Here is a 15,879-nt window from a genome sequence, read left to right as displayed (position 1 = left end):
TTTTAAATTTTTATGGAAAAAAAGGATACATTAATGGTAACATAATGGATAGGTAGTCCATTATCTTGTCGGTCTAGTGTTCAGTGTTCTGAAACCTTTACCAAATAAATCTTTCCTTTCTAAAGTGTAACTTAGCTGACAAGCACAAAATTGCTCAAATTTAATAAGCAAGGTGTTTTTGCAAAGGGTGCCTCTATTTACTTTGTACCTTGCAAACAGAGCACAAAATAATTTGCTTTCATTCCTGCTACAGCTCTGTATTCCAAACCAGTCCATCTCCTAGGTTGAAGAGACACAGAATCTGGCAGCTGCTGTTAACTATTCAATTAATCCTACATTTATTATTTTCTTACTCAGTTTTCAATATATGATGAATTAGAAATGGTTCCAAAGGCAGGTGCCCTTTCTCTAGGCTAGTAATTCAGTCTTTTGAATTAGTATTAATTAACTGAAGAGGAGGAGGATATTACATGGCTATTGGCACTTCTAAATTAGGTTCAGCTGTTCTTCTGAAAGTTCAGCTTTAGCATTTAGAATAAATATTCACTTGAATCTCATCTTCAATGTAACATGAAAAAGTACTCCTTGTTCTCCAAACTGGTACATTCTTCCATAAGCACAGAAAAACAACACAACACATGTAGAAATTCTGAATAACTTAAGAGCCCACTCTGTAATGACTAACAGCATTTTGCAGGAGGTAAGAATGCAGAGTTTTGCCCTGTTCTCCCAGAGAAATTACTTCGGTAGGTCTGTAGGAATTACAAATGGTTTTATTTCTTAGAACTAATGGGTCTTTTAAGAACCATAAAATAGCTGTTACTAATTGGAAATTTGTTTGCAATTTTTTTGTAATACAGAGTAATAAGAATGTTGCCCAGAGATGCTGTGGCTGCCCCATCCTTGGAGGTGTTCAAAGCCAGGCTGCATGGGGCTCTGAGCAATCTGGTCTAGTGAAAGGTGTCCCTGTCCATGGCAGGGGTGTTGGAACTGGATGATCTTGACAGACCCTTCCGACCCAAACCAGTCTGTGTTTCTGTGTTACCACTGGGGTAGTGCACTGTTTTCTTATATTCTTACACTAAGCTGCCTGTCTGCCTTCTGCCTTCTCTATTTCCACTGGAAAAGGCAAAAGAAGTTTCCAGATTGTGAGTACCTTTTCAGTACTTTTGAAACCCATTGCAGCCTCTCAGGGTAAGGCTCACATCCAGTAATGGCTGAAGGAGGTTGAAAGAGGCTACGCTCCAACCTCAGCTTCACAGGTGCAATTGTTTGAACAGCAGATGGATATAAAGGAAACCAACAACTAGGTCACTGAGTTAGAAAAATACTAATCCATGCAGCGAAAATTAGGTGCAATTTGCCAACTTGTAAGGAGATAACATACCTGCTCTGGCACCTCCATTCAAGCAAATGTTGCGTGCAAATAGGATGCCTGGAAACCAAACACAAAATCACATCACTGTTTATATGCATTAAGATGGTTCATTTATTTTCATATTGTTACTCCAAAGCTTTAATTAACTTTTACTCCAGAAAAAAAAAAAAAATCATTGCCATCGCTACTCCTCTTATAAATCATAGCCTGATGTGGAAAAGACAATAGTCACTTTCCCCTTAAGGATGGATGTTAAGCACTGAGAAAACTTGTGTTTTCCTCCCCTCTAACTAAGCTTGAACTTCAGGTTTTGAAGCAGAACAGGAACATTGAAACACTGCTTATAGCCTTCCTTTAAAATATATATTATGTATGGAAGAAAATTGGATATGTATCTGCCCACTGACAGCTACATGAAGCAGCTTCTGTAAGATTGCAGCTTCACAACACTAATTTCAGCATTTTCATCTGACAATAATTTTCATTTAAATTGTGCAAGAAGTGATGATTTTTACTGCACATTGTGATTTGAGTGCTAAGTTAGTTGGGGTGTTTCCTCTGGGGTGGGCTGCTGGTGATGGAGCTGAGGATCTTTGCAATCCTACTGAAAAACTACTGAAAAATCTATGTGTGTGTGTGTGTGTGTGTGTGTGTGTATAATCACACTTCTGAAAATACACCAGAATCAGAAGAGCATGAGGTTATTGATGATCAGCTTTGTACACAAGAAGCAGTTACATGTGCAGCACATGCCCCATGTGGGCAGTATTTCTTATACACACAGCCAGTACATGCCTTGTTCCTACACCAGAGCCACCTGACCCTTCAGTTTGCCCACACCCGGGTAAGTGGTCCCTGGAGCTGTCCTGTCCTTGGGGCCCTCAGGACCAGATGTGAGCTGTCCCTCCACAACCTCTGCCATCTGGTAGACTCTTTAAGCCCTAACTCCCCTCTCCCTGTTTCCCACATGACCTGTGGATTGGCATGTGAAATCCTCCTTCACTGTCTGTCTCACTTTGCAACAAGGAAAATAAAGCAGTGAAACTCCAGTGCATTCTGACTCACTCCCACTTGCTTGTCCTGAAGGACAAGCGTGTTTTCTTATAGTTTGTCCAGACAGTGGGCCACTACCTTCAAACTTGCAAAAAAAGGAAGATCTGTTCCCAGGGCAGTGACAATACCAGTAATTCGTGACTTGGCAGCCCAGACATCAACAGCCTGCCTTAGGCTGATGAGTGCACACCTGGAGACATGGCACTACCTGCTCAAATAGGGCTCACTATGCTTCACAAGCTGCAGGAGGCAACATCCCCTCTGCTGGGTCTGGCTGGATCCTCTGCCCCAACACATTTACAGCTTCCTGCATCCTATGTTAAATTGCTAGGCTTAAGGCATAAGTTGAGTTAAAGTACTGTTAAGTTTGAGTGTTGTTAAGCTTTTTGGCCGTGTTCCTTTTCATCCTTGCCCGCACTGTCTTTTGTCACACATACCCATGCACACCCCTAGATAGTTCTCAGTTCATTTCTGTTTTGATTTTGGATTTTGTTTGGTTTTGTTGTTGCTTGCTTTCCCTTGTTGTGTCTTAGCTGCCCTGTAAGTAGTAGAGTGAATCTTGCCAATGAACTTGTTGTGCTTTGTCACTTAATATTAAATCTGACTTTTGCTCTTACCCTTGCCAGTGATTTTTTAAGTGATCTCAAACACTGTTGTTAGTAACATCACCTCCTGGAGGTCTCTGGTGCTCCTGTGTACAGAAAGTGAGGGTTAACATGGGCCATTTCTCCTCCCAGGCAGTGCTGGGGTCTCAATCCTGGCAATTTTTTTCTATTGAAACTTTTGTTCTAATCACATTATCTTTTTTAAGGTGCCAGGATCTTCCTGACCTACCTCTAGATAATATGCACCAGGTTGAGTTTTTTTCAGGGGCCATTTGGAGAGGCTTGAGTTTCCCCAACTCAGCCTGGCTTGTTCTACATGCAGTGTCGATGGGGTCTTAATGTAGCATATTCTGCAGTGTCTGAGGTTAGCCAGTGGAATGTTCCCTTCATTACATATCTTTATTGCTTGGACAGTAGGAATGCTGTAGATTTGTGACATAAGAAGCATTGTGCCCCCAAAGCCCCTTTAGTCCATGTACAGCACAGGTTTGGAAGCTAGGAAGAGTGTGGCTGAAGCACTGTGGCCACATATCTCGATGGCATCAGGGTACATTGAGCACCAAAGTCAACTAAAGCCGCATGTCTTTGTGGGTCAGACATGCCAGGCCATTGGATCCACACAGTCCAATAGATCTGATTGTCCCTTTCCTCTACCTGGCTAGAGGCAGGGCCCTTCTAGTTCTGGTCATGGTACACATTTCTCTCTTCCTGTAAGTGTGACCTGGAGGTCCCTTCAAGAGGATTGGTCATACCATCTTCCTGTACCACCTGGAGTCTTGTCCATGAGAGACCAGAGCACCATTTACCCTACATGAGCTTCTTGTATGTAGTCATTCCTCTTTTCAATTCATGTACCCAGGATGCTAAGGAAGAGGTGGGCTTTCCATCCCACTTCCTCATGTCTTCTCCATGCTCATGAAGGGAAAACACTAGACTGCCTCGCAGAATGTACCCTCTCTCCTTGGCTGGGGGATGCGTGCTCCTAATAGCAGAGACTTGTTTGTCCTGGCAAGATATGGAAAATTCCCTCCTTGAGCTTGTCTCAGTTTCTGATGGCCCTGTTCAGTTTTCTCTTCCAAGCTTTGGACATGCTCAGCCAGCTTTGTTTCCACAGATGAGGCATGGGCCCATAAGGGGGCCGTGACAGTGTCCTCATAAATCCTCTCCTTCATTCCATTGCAGCACTGCCAGGTAATGGGAGTACATCTCTGGTCCAAGCCGTGAAAATTTCAACCACATTTACAACATGCACTGGACACCATCTGGGCTCTTAGGGAATCCCTTGTCCTCTGAAAATATGATCTCCACACTCCTCTCAGACATCGGATACCTTGCTCCCTTGTGTTCCATTGTGCTTGCTGCACATGGAGGTCCTCCTTACAAAGATATCTATCCCTTAAACTTGCCAGCAGTCACCACCAGAGGCTAAGAGTTTCCTGGGTTTTCCCAACCCCCTGGCCAATGACCACATCCTGGGACAGGGATCCCAGTTGCCCGGCCTCACTTCCATCCAGAATGGTGTCATTGGCTGAGATATCCCAGATGCAGAGCAGACAGGTAAGGATGGACTCATTCACCTGGCAAGTGAACTCCCTCTGCGGCTCACCCAGGGATAGAGACCAAGTGATGATCTCTGGGTCCATTTCTTCTGCTGGGTGTGAAGGTCATGCTGCCTCATCATCAGTCACTACGTGGACTGATTTACTTTTTGATTTCCTTTTCTGAACAGGGGCAACTGCTACTGGCTTAGGCTGTCCTTCTGGCTCAGCAACAGTTTGCATGGATGTGGTGCCTCTTGCTTTGTTTCCTCTTCCCTCTGGCTCAGTGTTACAAATGGAGAGGGGAGTTTTAAACAATCTTCTGCCTTTGCCCAGGCCTCTGGCAGTAGAAAGTACTTTTACCGAGGTGGCCAGTATCCCAAAGCCCACTCTTGTTGCAAGTTCTTAATAATGGCTGATTAGGTCTATTATAAAATGAATTATTTATTTGATAGACAAGTTTAACAGACATAAGACTTAAACAGATTTACTTACTACACAGGATAAACAAAAGAAACACTACTAGTAAATAAACAACGCAGCACGAGTGAGGTACTTAATATTACAGCTAGCGAAGAAATAGTATAGATTAGGATTCAATGTATATTACCATCAAGTTTCTGATGGGGCATACATAGGATCCTTCCTCTCAATTTTCAGAAAAGTATCCATGGAGATGCATCCAAACCTCGTGGGAGAAGCCCTGCACGTTTCCAGGGAGCATGTAAGAGGCTTCTGTCGCCGTGAAAACTTGTGTAGCTTTTATATTGTAAAGCAGTGTCTTTAGTCAATGCTATTTAATTTTTATCTCTCTCTACATCTGCTCTCCAGACCAAGATGTTTATTCTTAGCTGGGGGTCTCAGCCCTCTTGGCACCAGAGATAACCCCCATCAGGCATTTGTCCCAGCCTGTGTTATCTCATCCCTATGCACCAGCTGAGGTGCTGGGTAGAGGCGGGGCGGGGGGGGATGTCCTGCCACACTCAGCCGTGGTTTGTGTAGACACAGTTCCTGTTGATGTTCAGGCACACGCTCTACCTCGTCCATCGTCTCGGGGTCTTGGAGACCAAAATGTGAGTCATGGCCTGGCCCCTGCAGAGCCTCACAGAGCATTGTACTCCACACACTTCGATGGGTCTGTTGGGAAGTGCTTCTGGCAAAGGGTCATGAGCCTCTTCAGCCCCTGTATGTATTTCCTTTGAGTTTCATCATTGAGCACATGGGCCACGTGCTTGGAGAAAATCTTTTCCCGCCCCGTCCGTGCATGGATGCCAACCATGGTGACACCAATAGGCCAGGGAGCGTTTCCAATGGCCGTCTGGAGATAGGCATTGTTTGCTTTCACATATTCTCTTCGCAACATGAATTTAATAATATCTGTTATTGATTCTTTGATGTCTGCAGGAAGTGTCCTTTTGCAGAGTCTCCTGAAGAGCGGCCTCAGGTAGGACTCTGTCTGTTTATGAGTGGCACTGATCAGCTTCCCCTGCACTCCCCGTTTCACATAGTCCTCTCTGGCATTCAACTCCTTGGCCCAAACCCCCAGAAGAAACTTCAAGAACTTTGTTATGACGTCCATATCATGGTGATCGTCACCCCATCCTAAGGAGTCTCCCAAAGCTTCTAGTTCTTCAATAGCAGTATTCTCCTCATGGACTTTCAGGTTGTTCTGGGAGTCATCATCTCCTGCTTCTTGGCCACCTACAATTTCATTCTGATAGTGCTGATCAATCTTATCCAAAGCATCCTTCAGGTCATTTCTCAGGCCCTTGTTCACTTCAGGTGCAAGAATTTCTATCTTCCTCAGACGTTGAAACGTATCATAATCTGTTTCTCCAAACAGCCTGATGGGCTCACCCCTCTCTCACAACCTCCTGATAATCTCCTGTCTGGAAAGAGTCATTGGTAACTTGTCCTCTGCTACTTTGAGTTCCAGCACTGGATTTCATGCAGCCAGTGGTTTCTCCTCCTCTTCCTGCTGCTGTACCTTGTAGCCACATCTCTGGAAGTAAGCCTCCTCTTCCTTTTTAGCTAACTCACTGTGTTTGAAATACTTCTTATTTCCCCCCAGAAGCTCCTTCTCCTCCAGCTGCTGACACTTCCTGCTGATCTCCTGCTTCAGGATGTCCATGGCAGTCCCAGAGGTATCAGCCCAGACTAGGAGAAGCAAATAAAACTGAAAATACATTCCAAATTAAATCCATTGCTTCTGATGTTATCGTGCTGTAAACACAGTATATTAACAAAGCAATTTTGATTGTTCCCCTGGTCTTAAAAGGAGCATCATAATGGGTAAATAGGTCCCCATATACCAAAATATACATAGGGTAAAGTACAACACTGAGATGAATACATCGAGCATCACGATGATCAGGGAGGTTTGTATCCCAATACACAAATGCTTTAGAACAAAATTGTAATTCCAATTTCTCTCTGAAGCTGCACATCAGGTGCCAATACATGTGCTGGTTTGAAAGTAAACCAGCAGGAGAAATGAACCCCACTCAATTACCTTAAGAGAAATTTCAGGTTGGAGTTAAAGTTTAATAGAAATATTAAAATAAATGCAATGATACACAGAAAACTGGCTTAAACCTACAAAATCAGAGTACAACCTGGCACCCTATAGGTCAGGGTGGTAGCCACAGTCCTATCAAGTGATGGTTGCAGTCAAAAGGGGTGATCTTGTGGAAGTTCTGGTCCTCCTCTGGATCCATCCAGTGGTGGCTGTGGTAATGTCCGAAGTCCCCAGTTATATCTGCTCAGGTTCGGGGGGGAGGGAGGAAGGCTCAGTACCTCCCCCTAGGCATGGAGTTTCACAAAGGAATGATGTAATACTGTGAGTCATGGGATATTTGGAAGTCCTTGATTGTCTAAGTCGTTGCAGCTGCCTATTTTGCTGGTGCCATTGAGTACAAGATGGCCCATTAGCAGAGATAACTCCTCAGGATGGGAAGCACTGCTGGTGCTTCCCCGGAGGCAGTTATCACAGCTGAGTCATTGGTGTGAAGAAAAAGGAAATACTACCCTGCCTCGTGGGGTTTGCCTTTTCTTCCTTATCTCATTTAACACCCAGCTGGTAGCCTGAGATGTCAGGTGTGCCCTGGGCAGCTACTGCGAACGACCAATCATTACACTTTGTCAGAAACAGCACCACAGCCTGGCAGCAAGGCTTTTGTGTGAGTTCTGGCAATTCGGTCCAAGTGGAAATGAAGATCATGCTGTGAGCTCTGGCTGTGCCAGCTCTGGAGTCCTGGGGGTACACACTCTCTTCTGTCACAAAACACTCCCTTGCCTTCCTCTGCAGCTCCACCACGGCACAGGGCAGCCTCTCCACAGCTCGTGCCACAGCTGCTGTATTTCCAGTTGAGTTCCTGTGGTGTTGCCAGTGCATCTGATTTTATTCACACTCTCATGTCAGCTGATATTTCTCTTAACTCTGTCCATGAATCTTATAATTACATGTTGGTGTACATTTTAGAAAAACAAGTTTTATGAAAAAGTGGTCTGTATGGGCTAAAACCTAAACTTCACTTAAAATCCTTTCATTTCATTGCCAAGTTTGTAGCTTCATTTGGTTGGCATTTTGTTTGTTATGAGGCTGGATTAGTCAGTGTTAGTGACATCTGCCTTGGCTTTACAGAGACGTCAGTGAATGATGTACAAAGGTAATTAACAATTCACGTTTCCAGTCTTAATTATTGGCAGAGATTTAGTTCTCATCTGCAGTTCGATGTCAGAAGCATTGCAGTGCATCACCCACCTGTTCGTGAGTTATACTTCTTCAGTATGTTCTTTCAAAAGTCAGAAAGCTCAGACCTAGGGCATCCAGGAGGTCATGTCCTAATGCAGGGGCATTAACCTCCAGAGAGAGCACATCTCTGTCTGGAGCTTCGCTGTGCTTGTTTGCTTTACCTATTCAGGAGTTTTTGCAAGAAAATGTTACGTTTTCCAGTTTGGCAGAGGGCAGGTGTCCCCTGGCTGCATAGAGCAGGCGTCCCCGGCTGGCAGAGACATCACCTGCCGCTTTGCCTCCTGTGCCATCAGGTGGCACTCCAGGCTCACGCTGCACTTTCCTCCCTCCGCCGCTGTCTCCAGAGGGACCGCCAAGGAACAAAAGAATCAGGGTCTGGTTTTACTCCATTTCGAAGAGGAAATGCGGTCAGGAAAAAAAAAATCCTCTTATGAAAAATAGATAACCATTTGTGAAGCCGATTCCCTGGAAGATACAAGCAAAGTTAAACAAATGCCAAGGAAAGGCATCACTGTGGAGTGTGCCTGCAATCCAAGACTGTGAAAAGGGAGGAAAAAGATTTATTTTTCTGTGTGATAAAAAACTGCACAATGATAAATGAACAGCATATGAAACAGTGCAGGGCAAACTTGCGAAAAGTGCAGCCTGGCTGCTTTGCAGCTCAGCAGGTTTTGAGAATGTTCCTTTTTCTAAGATCTTATAAAATAAGCCTGTCAGCATCAATCTGAATTGTCTGGTTCTGTAGTAAAGTGAGTAGTGACAAAATATGGCTCTAATGGTGCTGCTGGTGGAAACCCTGTTTTTCCTGCATCTTCATGTCTCAGATGCAAAAAAAAATATAATAATAATAACAGTTCATCAGAGCTTAAATCTTTTTATTAACTCTGTTATCCGCACAAAAAGAAACAGAGAAAATCTTTGGCAGAGTTTAATAAAAACTTAGGTAGAAGCCATGCTGATTTAAGGGAAATTCTAACTGCAACTCTTGCTTGAGGTACCCATGGACTATAGTTAACACAAGGATTTGGGGAATGCAGAAAACTTGTGGCAAGATCACACATCAGGTAAAGGCCAATAAGAGAAACCCTGCAATACTGATTTTTCATCTTTTACAAATCAAATAGATAGATGACAGCAGGTTGCTAGAGACATGTTGTTCTATTTTTGTAGATGGCAGGATTTTTGTGCAATAATAGCAAGTTTGGGAACAGATAGGGCCCTGCAAACATTGCTGTTAACCATGGGAGACAGAAGTGCCTGACAGCAGGAGCTGTGTCACACTAAATTAGAAAGGGCTTGAACCAAGCCCACAGAGCCCGTAATATCCCGGGAATCAGTGTGTGTCAATCTCAGCATGGCCTGTCTTTATCTGAAATAATTTCATCACTTTAAAGAGCAAGGCATTTCAACAAAGCATCTCCTCTGTAGTTCCTCTCCTGTTCCTCCCTCCCTATTCATCGCTCATGACAGCAGAGATGTTTCCACGACAACAAGCCATGCTGTTGCCTCAGGTGACAAACTATAACTTCAATAAACAATCACTGAAAATAGCTTCAAACAATTAATTAGGTAATGGAAATGTTATTTTAATAGGACTTAGATGCTTTGGGAGTAGTCTACGGACCAAATCCAGATCAAGAATTTGTCTACAATCAAAGCCAAAGCTGCCATCTGAAGGTCAGGATGGATATCACTGTCTGAATACTCTAAGAACCCTCTTTAAAAAAAAAATCGTTCAAGACCAAAACATATTCAATCCAGAAGATGCAATGCAAAACAATTCTGTGTTTGTTTGGATTTTTTTTGTTTGGTGCTAAATTTTGTTCAAAGCACATGCTGGCAGGAATTTACCAACTTGCTCACAAAAGGCAGTCCATGGCTGACATGCTCCTCGTATTTGTGTGCCCTTGCACCAGTGTGACAGACAGATGATGAGCCCAGCAATTGGTTTTGCAATAAATAGATTTTTCAGTTTTCTCTTTACAGAAGATGCTTTCCTCAAGTTATAAATGGATGATTCATAAATCTCTCCTAATACTGCTTCTAGTAACAGTTCAATTGATCTTTAATCATTGTTTAAAAAGTGAATCTCCATGGAGTGCTTCAATCCTATAGCCTGAAGTTTCTCTAGCCCAGGGCAGCTCTTCTGTCTTGCAGCTTAGACATACACAGCCGTTAAGTGCAGATGGATACCCTGAGTATATGCCTGTGCCTTATATCACAGTCCTCATTAGCTGGGGCACTCTTTGGGGCTGGTAGTTGCCTTGGTAGAATTTCTTTTTTGCTTTATTTATTATATCTTCTCCAGAATAGTGCATCTATGAAGCAAGAGTGAGAAGGACAAGGGCTGCCTCCTTTCCTGTCCCATCAAGTTTGTGGGCTGTGCAAAGACCTGCCTTTGCAGTGCCAGATGTGCTCCTACTCCTTTCAGAGGCTGGTTATGGATTGTGCTTATGGGTTAAGTCCTAGCTTTCTGTGCAAAATATTTTCAGTCTGTGGATGAGGGACTCTGCACCACTCCTACTCTGTATTTCTCTCAGGCAGCTCCCTTTGGAGGGATTAACAGTCCGTGGAGCTCCCTTTGCAGGACAATGGGGATCATCCCTGTGTGTCATCACACAGCTGGCATCGGGCCACTGAGAACAATGTAGAATAGAATAGAATGTGCACAAAATACGACAAGAAAGTTTTTGAGGCAGAAAATGGTGACTTGTCTAACCTAGCTTTTGCAGATGCCCTGTTGTTTTCGTTACAACTTTGTCAGGTCAAGGATGAAATTCAGGTTTGCTGCAGGCATGGTAAGGAAACCTTGAAACTGCTGTTGTATTGGATGTCCACATAAAACAGAGAGAGGCCTGGCTCCTGTTGCACAAACCCTTGGAAGAAAAGAACTGAGAGAAACGTGTATCTGAGAACTGATAATTAAGGTACTACCCAGGAAGGGAAAAGATTGGAATTCTAAGCTGTACAGATCAGGGAATACATCCTGCATCACAACAACTCTTGTGAAGTGATCACACCCCTGTGACTACTTCACTCTGAGTTTTCATTATGGGACTCCTTTATTTCCCCTTGGAAAGTCTTGAAGATCTTGCTTTGGTCCTATGGCCGCAAGATCAATACACAAAACCTCAGTGTTTCGCTGCAAAAAGATGCCTTTTTTCCACTCTCTTCCTGCAGGAGAGCAAAGGATGTGGGTGTGGACCATGACAGCACTCTCTTATTTGTGCAGGGAAGGGAGAAGCTTCACCCAGGTGCCTTTGGCAGGTGGATGTGCACAGGGCAGTTGTGTCCCTCAGGGGGAATTGCTGTGTCTCATGCACAACAGCCACGTCTTTGTGGTGGGTTTTATAATTTAAGGTTTAAACGGTTAAACTGCTTTCTTAATGCATTGGTGGTTGCTAAGATACAACCTCTCCAATTCTGTAGATCTTCCACTTGAAATATGCACTTTGGCAAACGGGGCTTTCCCCTCTGACAGCCCAGGAGAGGGGGAGCCGACAGGGCACTCACCTTTGTGCCGGTGAGAAACTGCTCCCGCCTGAGGGGGCTGGGTTTGGTCCAGTGATGGGAATAACTGGTGGGTTTTACTGACTTCTGGCCACTGTATGTGGCTGAAGGAGGAGGCTGAAGAGGGGAAACATGAGGAGTCATAGGATGTGGTAGAAGGAAAAGCACAGGGAGAACAGGCAGCACAACAGGCTAGGAGGGTGTGTGATAAGACTGGGGACTGACTCTGTAGAGGAAGCAAGGGAAATCTTTCTGTCCCCTTCTTTAGATAGCCTCAGGCTTCAATTGTCCTTCTTAAGCAAGAATCATCTTCTCTGCTCTTTGATAATGAATAGTGGCTCTCAGGAGTCTGGTTTTGGGACAGGTTTGACAAGACCTTGGGGATAAGTTATGCAGGGAGAGATTTCTTGCAGTTCTAGAAAGTGGTTAGGAGATACAGGTTTAAAAGTAGCACTAGACTCCTCAAAATTCATTAGCAATATTACAATAGCAGCTCAAAAGAGTCAAGTATTTTTAAAGGAATCCTTACAAAATATGTGGAGGAAGGTGGTATAAAATAGTGCAGCTTATCTCTCATTTCATGCTAAAGTAAGTCTTTACCTGAGAGGGTTGCAGAGAATATTTTGAACACGTTGACAGAGCACAATTGGTGCAGCAACATCTCTCTGAGTTTGCAGATCAATAGCTGTGAGAAACAGAGAGTGCAGCTGTTCATCCTGGAAAGGTGTTAGAAGAGATGTAAGATGATGATAATTGAACCAGCAGTGTTCTCCTCCCCACTGCCACAAGGCAGTCCAAGATGTGCATAAATTTACTGTGAGCATCACCTCCTGTATTGCAAATAGAGCACAATGATAGGATCTCTCCTATCTGTGGGAAACCTCTGCTGCTTTCTGCACCTTCCCACTAAGGTGAGGAGGAGCCTGGTCCAGAGCACCTTGCAGAGCTGCTGAGGGTGTTCAAGCCTCACCAAAGGGAAATGAAACCAAGAACCTGCCAGAGCTGAGGTGTTGGCACAAGGTATCAACAGTGGGCTGTCACTGCTGTCTTGCTTGGACAGCATTTATATTACAGGTATAGAATGGAGGAATATCAACCTCTTCTCTCCCAATCTGACACCCAAATCCCAACCTCATTTACTTATCTTTTTTATAATTTACAGCGATCCCCCCCCCAATTGTTTCTCCTGTTTGAGAAATGATGATATGATGATGAAGTCAAAGAAGGTGATGATGGGGTTTCTGGAGTTCTCTAAGTACTCTTCTCCTTGCAGCACAGCCATATTGCCATATTCACGTGCCTATTGCCAGCTGAGGAATTTGGTCCTGTATTTAAAGCTGATCTGCTTGGATCGGGCCATTGCACAGGACATGCACGTTAGTAGTATGATTAGTACTAATTTTAAAACAAGGAGTAGCTGTCCAGAACACTCCCTGCATACTTTGATCAAGTCACTGCTGTAGGGTTTATTTGTTTGAGCAGCCATATTACAAAAAGAATGTCTAGTGTTGTCATGACACTTGAAATAACTGTTGAATGGAATTGTTGGTTTAAGGATCTTGTCCTACTCATTGACTGCCTCAACTGGCAAATGGCAAGACAAGTAATTAGCTGTACCCTGCCTGGCTGATCCATACTCATGGCAGCTTTCAGAGCTGAGGGAACTGAGGAGTTTACTCAGCCAGTGCTCCATGAAAAATGCTTTGTACCATGGGCCAGATTTATGATCTACAACTGCCTGAAGAGTTGTGTTCACTTTCACGTGTAAAAGTTTGATCCTCATCCAACTTGAGTGAGAAGGAAAATAAAATTTCACTGCTAAGAAATGCTTTTTCATGGTGCACTCTGAGAGCACACCTTTCCAGAGCTGGCCTGTACAGAATATCCAGACCATTTAATGGCTTCACAGAGACTAAGAAACATACCCTGTCCCTATAAAATTAGGCCTATTCCAGTAATCCTGGTTCTGCCACATGAGCAAGGTGACTTCATACTCTACGTTTAGACTCAATGCAATTTGCTGACAAGACTGCAAATGGAAAATAATTCCTATTGGGAGTGGGAGCAAATTGATAATAACGTTACTGAAAATTTGATACAAACGATCCTTCTACTTGCCCTCCCATCAGGGGCAACCAAAGGTTCCAGCCAAAGGCTCCAAATGTTTAAAGCAGGACGACTTGCTGGCAGCAAACAGCAGAACCAGGTGGGTCACACCAGTATCTCCTCCAAGCCACAAAGGGTTAAATTGCCGTATTTAGCTACTAAGTATGCGTGTGAAAATTTCAAAAGCATGCAAGTGAGCCATCTGGCTTCTGCTCCTTCTGGGTATTGGGGGATGAAAAGGAAAACTGGAAAGGTAAATAGTGTATTGCTTGATGTGTTGATTTTCAGCTGAGATTTCTCTCTTCAGTGCCTAGTCATATTTGTCCATCTAAATGAGTGGGATTGACTGTGTCTTCCCAAAAAGGGGTGAAAAAAATTAGCATGTAAGCTCTGGGGGAACTGTGCAAAGCCACATTCTGCCTCGTGTAACAGCTGAGGCAAATTTATTCTGGACTGCACCCAGAAAAAGGCCTCAGCCTCTCAGTGTGTTACTCATGTGTAGGGATGGCAGGAGGCCTCTCACCCTGGGCACAAGCTGGATCATCTGCCTGGGACTGAGATTCCAGAGAGCTGCCCCAGACCTGGGGCAAGTGTCATGATCACCATGGAGAGTCAGGCATCAGCTCGGACTGGAAAGAGAATGGTTTCCTACCTTAAGTGTGTGTGCCAAGCCAGCAATTTTTTGGTTATTTATTTCTGTATTATAACTATATTTTATTTTCCCCTGTGGTAGAGATAGAGTATGGTGGGAGAAAGCAGGATGCTGCTCTGCTGGTAGCCCTCTGGTTTGTCACCTGGGCCAGTATTTGTCTCATTTGGTAGGCCAGGCCTGGCCACATCCCTGGTGTGCTCTCACAGTTGGAAGGTCTCAAACCTGGCCAGTGATGACACTGTTGGAAAATATACCAAGTTTACAACTTATTTTATAACTTTAGCCAGTTTTCACAGAATCACAGAATGAACTAGGTTGGAAAAGACTTTTGATACCATCGAGTCCAACCTGTGTTTGCCTTTGCCCCCAGGGAAATTTCCAGGGCATTGTTCCACCAGGTGAAGGCCTGATGAGCTTAATATCTCAACAGACTGGAAGTAGCCCAAAAGATACCCAAAGTGATAACGACCATCAGCAGAACATCAGCGGCCATCAGCAAACATCAAGGAACATCTACGCCAGACACTGGCCCCTGGCATGGTTGGAGACATCTGGTCCGGAAAAGACTGATAAGGAAATCGGGGATCGAGGACCTAATTAACATCAGAGGCCAAGAAATCCAGATCCAGTAGGAAACCAAATACTAGTAAATACATAACCTGGAACCAATGAACATTGAACCAGTGAATCTCTATGGGTTTTGACTGTATAAAGTTTGTGAAAAATCTGGTAAAATTCATGTGTCATGGAATGATCTTCTCTGCACACCCGGGCTATGTGTGGATGAAATTATTTCTGTTGTACATCCTGGCCAGAACAACATCCTGGCCAGCAATAAAGTAATGCCTTGATTCTCTAACACCAAAAATGTTGTTGGAGGGTTTTTGTTTTTCCTGCAGTTTCGGTGACAACACCAATGCCATTTTTTTTACCTGTGACTTTGTGTGTCAATTCACACTGCATATCTCTGATTCCAGCTGTAGGAGACTGAGACTCAAGCCTCCTAAAGACCAGCTTGGGCTATGAGCAGAAGAAAAAGCTGGTCCCGGGACTGAAACTAAAGCATGTCTCCAGCTCTGCTACAGCTGCCCACACTTCATCATGCAACACCCTAATCCCACTCATGGCATGGTGTTCCCTCCTCCACCTGCCACAACACTTGAAGTTCCCACAGTAGCTTGCCCTCCAAGTCTGATCCCTGTGACTCTTCCTCCTCCGTAAAAGGAGCTAAAACAGCTCTTTCTTGCCTAGCTTAAAAATAAGCGGTGCCTTGAAGTCATCTA

General features: G+C 44.1%; 1 pseudogene; it reads right to left on the bottom strand.

Annotated features, from left to right (window-relative positions):
* Nucleotides 1-4,862: 4,862 nt before the first annotated feature.
* LOC116444711 lies at nucleotides 4,863-8,790 on the bottom strand (annotated as a pseudogene).
* Between the last annotated feature and the right edge of the window lie 7,089 nt (nucleotides 8,791-15,879).

The sequence above is a fragment of the Corvus moneduloides genome, chromosome 5 (genome assembly GCF_009650955.1).
Source record: "Corvus moneduloides isolate bCorMon1 chromosome 5, bCorMon1.pri, whole genome shotgun sequence".
Classification (NCBI taxonomy): Eukaryota; Metazoa; Chordata; class Aves; order Passeriformes; family Corvidae; genus Corvus; species Corvus moneduloides.
Note: the sequence above shows the minus strand (reverse complement) of the source record. Positions and strands in the feature narration are given on the sequence as shown.